Genomic DNA, 8,086 nt, shown 5'->3' with positions numbered 1-8,086 from the left:
ATTTCTAAAAAGCACGTTCAAGGCTCTATTATATCCTATAGAACAGAAAAATGTAAGTCTCCACATATTTCTATATTTCAGCATCATATACTTTTCATAGTTCTGTGTGTCATGGTTTTTGTTTATTTATGGCATCTTGGTTTTGAATATGCTTGCTTCTGGTAAGCATTACAGTATGTTCAGCAACAGGATACCATAACACCACATAAAGTTTCCATAAATGCAGGTTTTTATAAGGTCAGTTGATAGGAGGTCCCTCACTTATTATTCTTTTAGTTTTTTACTTCTAGCTTTGCACTTATTGTGCCAATAAAATACCACATTAGATAAATACAGAATCTTTGGGTTGTGCTAGAGTCCAGCTCCAGTGGGTCAGGGTTTCCTGGAAGAGGGATGGTGTTGGCGCAGGAGAAAAAACTTGGACACTGACTCTGCTGCAAGCAGGACAAATGCCGATTTATTGTCTTTTCCAACTCCTTTTATACCCTACTTGTTTTTTGTTTTCAAGAAAATTAGTTACAATTTAATGGACCGGAAAGGCAATGTATCTTTGTTCATGCTGTTTTGATCTTAAAACACTATCATCCTAAACATTAACTATAAATTTTATAAACTTCTAACATTTCTTAATGATTATCATTTCTTAATGTTCATACAAAACTTACTTATGCCTATAACTATTACATTATGAATCACTACCAAGTTCTAAGCACTATAATTATCACATAGATTAACAAGTCACACCTGTGACTTTCACACAGCAATTTGCAACTAGCTGAAGTAAAACAACATTTTCAAGATTTCTTAGCCGCAAGTTGGCCTGACTAGTTTTCCACAATGTTACACCTGGTGTTTACAATCTGTGTCAATTATTCCCTGTTAGGGAAAATGAGCTTCAAAGTTTGCAAAACAAAAGGCCTCTCAGGTTCAAGTCACCTCAGTTATAATCCCTAACCAGAATTACAAGCCTCCTTAACAAAGGGAAGTAAAGGCAAGGGTGCTCTAATATTTATGTGATTATTAATTTCTTAAGCATAATATACCACATGTAGAAATTAAGAAATTAAGTAAATATAATTTTTGCATTGGCACTCTTCCTAAAAATACAAACTGTAGCTTCTCAAATTTCTCCAATTAGTTGCCAATCAGAAGAAATAAAATCTTACAAGTAATTATCTACCCGCACATGATATTTAAAATCTCCATTGATAATTTCCTGGCAAGGCCAGTGAGTTCCCTGACAAACATTAAATCAAGCACTTTCTGATTTTTTACAATTTTCCCAACTACAATGTTTAATCAAATGATTGTATGGTTTAATACCAGGAAGCCAGGGACATGGAAACCTAGGGAGGAATTCAAATGAAGGGAAGGTAATTTTTTCATGAGTTCTCCTTTTGCCTTTTTGCAAGAGGTAGTGGAGGTGTGAGTGGAGTTTTGCTTTCCATCCTCAGACTGTACAGAACTTTTCGGCTGCACCAATAACAAAAGTAGAAGAAGCAAGGGTCTCAGCTGCCCAGGTTCGCTTTGCGACCCGGGGTCTTCAACCCCCTGGACTTAGCAGGCAGGTCTCCATGGCTGGCTCCCAACAGGGTTGGAAGGGACCTTAGAGGCTATATAGTGCCTAGGCAATGGTCTCTGGGGTAACTCTGCCTGAGGTGAGTTCTGGCTCAGCTACACACCAGTTATGTGGGCCTGAGCAATTTACTTACCCAGAGTGTGGCTCAATTCCTTTTCAATATGTGGTAATGATAGCACTTTCTACTCTTTAAATTTGTGTGAAAATAAAATGAAGCAATATACATCACATGCTAAGAATATGCATACAGCTTGTTGTAGGCATTCAAAATATGGAGTTATTTTTCCCTCATTCACTTTCTCCACAGTTTTCTTACCTGGAATGCTCTTCATTCAGATTTTTGCATGGGTAATTCTTTCAAATTATTCAAATTACACCTCAAAGAAGCCTACTCCTTGTGGTACCCTGACCATGTCAATCTCTACCTTATCTAATATTTAACTGCCATAGCATGGCACTTGGATATGAAATTCTTCCTTAAGTATTTGTATGAGTGTGTTGTCTCCACTATACCCTCCCATCAAAATGCAAATTCCATCTGAGCAAAGACTTTGTTCTGTAAACTGCTGAATGTCTGCTCAATAAATACCAAATAAATGAGTGAATACTAATATGAAAAGAAGCTCAAAATATATTATAATAAGAAAAAAAGATGAATGCCAAGAGTATAATACAATCTAATTTGAATAAATATATATACTACATTTGTGTGCATAGAAATGTTTATATATACAGAAAATTACCTCTGGGGAGTAGTTTGGGTTTATCACATTGTCTTCTTTGACTTAGTCATAATCACTATTTGTACCTTCTCAAAAATCTCAATTTCAAGCATCCCATTCAATCTTTGCACAAATTACCAAAACTTACATGGGAAGAAGTAGATAATCTGAATAGCTCTATATTTTACCAATACTCACACAGGAAGAAGTAAATAATCTGAATAGGCCTATATTCATTAAGGAAATTAAATCAATAATTAACCACCCTCCACAAAAAAGCATCAGACCTAGATGGTTCCACTGGTGAATTCTACCAGACATTTAAGGAAGAAGTAATACTAACTTCCCACAATATTTTCAAGAACTCAGAAGCAGAAGTAATCTTTTCTAATTCATTCTATGAGGCCATTGTGACCCTATATCAAAACCAAATAAAGACATCATAAGACAGAAAAACTACATTAAAAAACTCTTATAAGCATAGATGACAAAATTCTTAACAAACTATTATCAAATTGAATCCTCAACAAACTATTATCAAATTGAATCAAAAAGAATTACATACCACAACCAAGTAGTATTTATTCCTATTAGTCTCTATTCTATATCTCCTGTTCTTCCAACTCACCTACTCCAAATCTTCTATGACTGAAATTCTTTGACAACATCAAGACCTCCTATCTTTTGACTCCTTCCACTTTCTCATTGTTCTGATATGTCCCCTCATATTCTCACTTCCTTCCTTACCCAAGCTTACATTTTATGGCCCATTATTATAATTATTCACTTAGAAAGAGTCTTAATTCCCTTGATCCTCTCTCCCTGTATTATACTTGCCTGACAAAAATCTTACCTTGGTTAAACCCAACTATTCATCTTTTCTCTTTGTATACCACTACATCTCCTCCACAGCCCTCACTCTCAGCCAGTGGCCTTGCTTCATACTTCATTGAGAAAAGAGAAGCAAGTATTTCCTCATATTTTTCCACCATCCAATCTAATTACCCTGAAACCTGCCTTCACTTTCAGTCATCTTTCCTAATATATAAAGTGTTCCTGCTCCCCTTCCATTTGGCTTCTGGATTCTAGCCCTTCCCTCTCTTGCATCATCAATGTGCTTAATTTTATGGGATCTTTTTCATCAACAAAAATATGCTTAGTTTTGCCCAAGTTTTAATAATATGCTTTGTCTCTCTTATCTTCACCTCCTATCTGCAGATACCACTTGAGTTATTAGCTATCTTTCTCAACAATCATTTTTTTCTCCTTTAACCATTATTATGAGATAAAGTACTTGTCCCTAGGTGTTGAATCACCACACCCCCCAGGATTTGAGTTCTCAGGGGACCCAGATATTGTAGAACATAGACTGTTATGTCCTTTCCAAATTTCTGACCCACAGAATCCATGTGCATACTAAAATGGTTGTTTGAATCCACTATATTTGGGATAATTTGCTATGTACAATAGTCACTGAAACATAGTCCAAGCCATCTTTAAGTTCTATCTTCACTACTGTAATGCCTACCTACCCTTGCTGCCTACATTCTATATGGAGACTAGTTGTTTTAAATCTTCAGGCAGATTATATTACTCCTCTTCCTAAAATTCCCACTGGCTTCCCATATCACTCAGATGAAAATCCAAAGTCCCTACTGTACCTCAAAGTTTTACATTATCTGATCCTCCCTGCCATGCTCCCCTTTCTCCATTTTGCTCCTATTACAGGTTTCCTTATTGCTTTTTGTAAATTGGCAAATAAAAATTGTATATATTTACATATATTTATGTATATCATGATACACAACATGGTTTAAAATATGCATTCATTCTATAATGGTGAAATCCAACCAATTAACATATGTATTATCTCACATACTTATCATTTTTTTTGTGGTGAGGATAACAAAAATCAACTTACCTTTTTTTGAGTTGGAGTCTTATTCTGTTACCCAGGATGGAGTGCAGTGGCATGCACACAGCCACCACAGCCTTGACCTGCTGGGCTCAGGCGATCCTTCCGCTTCAGCCTTCCAAGTAGCTGGAACTACAGGCATGTGCCACCACACCCAGTTAATTTTTTGATTTATTGTAGAGAGGAGATCTCACCATGTTTCCCGTGAGCTCAGACAATCCTCTCTCCTTTGCCTACCAAAGTGCTGGGATTACAGGTGTGAGCCACTACACCCAGTTAAAATCAACTTTCTCACCAATTTTTAATTATACATTACATTGTTATTCATTGCAGTCAGGATATTATACAATAGACCTCTTGAGCTTATTTCTCCCAACTGAAATTTTACATCCTTTGACCAACATCTCCCTAATTCCCTCCCACAAACCCCAGCAACTGGTAATCACCATTCCACTCTCTGCTTCTATTAATTCAACTTTTTTAGATTACACATATAAGTGAGATCATGCGCTATTTGTCTTCCTTTGCCTGGTTCATTTCACTTAACGTAATGTCCTTCAGGTACAACCATGTTATCACAAATTGAACCTTTAGGTATACTCCTGCATCAGGCCCTTTATACTTTCTATTCCTTCTATACAGAATATTCTTCTTCTAGAAACCCATATGGCCTGTTCCTTCTCTTCTTTCAAACGTCTACTCAAATGGCACCTGGATACATTAGGTTCTTCCATATGTGAGAACAGTATCTGACACATAATGGACACTCAATAAATACGTATTAAATAAACAAGTGAGTCAACAACATACTCATATGTTGGAATCAGAACTATGTAGAATGTAACAAATAGTTGACTTTAAAATCAATCTACAACCTTTTTTCCATAGTGGTGATCCTTTGGGGGGGGGGTCTCAGAAATTTAAAAAAAGGACAAACACCACTCTGACTTGCTGAATCTTAAGGAATTTTATTGATATGCTGCCACACTGGACACCACAGAAGCTAGGGCATGAACAACTCTAACCTAAGTCCCAACTATATTTTTTAAACCAAATTTATATAGGAAAAAAGTAACAACAAAAATCATCTTGGTCATTGGACATTTTCTTTTTTTTTTTTTTTTTTTTGAGTTGGAGTCTCACTCTGTCACCCAGACTGGAGTGCAGTGGCCGCTCCCGGTCACCGCAGCCTCGACCTGCTGGGCTCCAGCGATCCTTCCACCTCAGCCTTCCGAGTAACCAGAATTACAGGTGTGCGCTACCACGCCCGGCTAATTTTTTTTATTTATTGTAGAGATGAGGTCTCGCCTGCCCAGGCAGGTCTTGAACCCGCGGGCTCAGACAATCCACTCATCTCAGCCTCCCAAAGGCGCGGGATTACAGGCTGAGCCACCGAGCCCGGTCACTGGACATTTTCTAACCACCATCTATCTTCAGCTCTTTATCACTTTAACTCTCCAGGTATATTTGAGAGAAGTATCAGCATGCTATTGTGACCCTCATCTCCGATTTAAAAATGTTTGCCTCAGCAGCCTGTGGTGACACTAATCTAAGCACTTTATAAACTCAGACTTTATTTATAAAAAAGTGTGTATTTATTCTTACATGTTTAAACTTTAGTCATCTTCAAAAAAAAAATACTCTGCTTAATGTCATACACTTAACAAGATGCTTTTTCCACAGCCCAGAACAGTTTTTGAACTCATCAGTTTTGATGTTAAACTTTTAAGTGCTTCTGCCACTTTTTGTTTCACCTTTTCTACATCGGCAAAAGGTTTCTCTTTGAGGACTTTTTTCATCCAGAGAAACAAACAAACAAAAGTAGCTCGGGGCAAGATTGGGTGAACAGGGAGGGTGGGGCACTGGGGTCATGCCATTTTTTGGCAATGACTGCTGAACACTCAGCGTGGTGTGGGCAGGTTTGCTCGTAAATCAAGCATCATGAAATGGGCAACTGTGTAAAAACACTCTCCAAAAAAAAAAAAAAAATTCACCAAAGCCAAATGCAGACTCTCACAAAAACATAGCTAGTGCACTGATGCAGATGGGTTCCTAGAACACATACCTAGCGGGGGAGACCTGTACTACAAGGAGCCCACCACCCAAAAAAAATTCTGGGATTTTTCGGATCCCTTCCTGTACATGTGTGTGTGAATTAAATAAGATAATATAAAAAGTATGGATTATATATAAAGTATATATAGTTTCGCATGTGTGATATAATTTCTAATATCACATATACAAAATCTAATTTAATTCACACAACCCTGTAAGGTGAAAGCTGTATTGGATTTTCACCAGACTTATGCTTTTAATAGATAAAGAAGTACAAGGTCATAGAAGCCCATATTTCCAAATCTGTGAGTAAAATAGGAGGTCAGCTTTTATCCAGACTGCTTAAATATAGCATCCAAAATAACTCTCTTAATTTAGATTGAAGCCTATCTTCCCACAAATGTCTAATAATAAAGAACCAAATACAAGCTTAGTGTTAATTTCCTGTATTTCTATGCAGAAAAGCAAGTCTAAGGGAAATGTCTCCTCTTTCATTTAGTGTTGCTTCTGTTCTCTCTATATCCAAGTTCTGCAAAGTTCTCAGATCCACTCCTGGTGGCCCATGCTAAGTGCCACTAGAATATCATTGACTTGTTTCAGAGCCCTCAAGATCTGAGTGATCAGTCTGTCTGTAATTAATCAAAGTTCTGACTTTTGGGTAGAGTCCTCAATAGTCAGTTTCATAATTCACCCTATGTGTCTTGGTCTCATTCATACATTCTTCGTTCACCTTTTGGTTCCAAATGCAGTAAATATATTTAAACTACTTATTTGTCTAAAATTCAGATATTAATTTGCAAAAGAAACAAAAATAATTAAGTTGTGAAAATCTTAGAGAAAAACCAGAGCAAGTTTCTTTCTGGCTTAGAGCCTAACACTTTGGGTAAGTCAATAGACTTCTGTGAGTCATTTCCACAAATATTTTTTTTAAGTCTGACCACCTATTCCATAGTATTTTGTCAAAAGAAATTTTAAAAATATAAAGGATTCAATCTGTCAATGTGTTAAAGTTAAATTCCAAGTCAACTGAATTATAAAAACAGTGATCTCATTAATAAGTAATTTAAGCCAGAAAATGATAGCTGAAATATCACACCAAATAGTTAGGGACATACTTAGAGTAGGTAGATTTCCTGTCATATTCATCACAGCTGTGTATGTGACAAAACCACCAAAACCCAAATTACGGGTATTATGGGCATATTTGATGGTTCATCTACCTTCTCATTCCACAGGTAGAACACTGTGGATACTAAGTCTTTCCTCCCACCTTAAACAAAAATATGCAGTACCCACCTCATTAGAGCTATAGCTAGTCATGAGGGTTTGCCCATGAACTAGGAATGCATGTTTATGACTTCTTCCATTATTCAGTGGAAACATCACACAACATCCTGTTGTCCCTTCAATGAAAACATACAAACTGGAGATATTCATGGAAAGTCCTCCAAAAAAGAAGCAGACGTGTTTATATCTATCCTAAATCCCTGATTCCTCCCCCACTGGTCTATCACTACTGCCTAATCTGAGAATTCACTTTCACCTTCATGTTTAGACTTTCAGACTGTAAAAGAATCTATCACCAGTCTTTCTAAAATCCGGACCATGGCTAGGAATTTTCTGTCTTAATATCCATCACTCACTGCTTCCAGTCATGGTGTCAGATCTAAAATTCATTCCAAACTCCTTAATGGCTCTAAGCACTAGCAAATCAATTAATCCTAAACTACTCACATCAGGCTCATTCTGTGGGACCAATTTTATAGGCAGGAGAGCAAGTGGGAATCTGGCTTTGAATTCTATGATGAATGATGC

This window comes from Carlito syrichta, unplaced genomic scaffold (genome assembly GCF_000164805.1).
Source record: "Carlito syrichta isolate Samal-C Ts95f unplaced genomic scaffold, Tarsius_syrichta-2.0.1 Scaffold153648, whole genome shotgun sequence".
NCBI lineage: Eukaryota > Metazoa > Chordata > Mammalia > Primates > Tarsiidae > Carlito > Carlito syrichta.
This window is presented reverse-complemented; position numbering follows the sequence as displayed.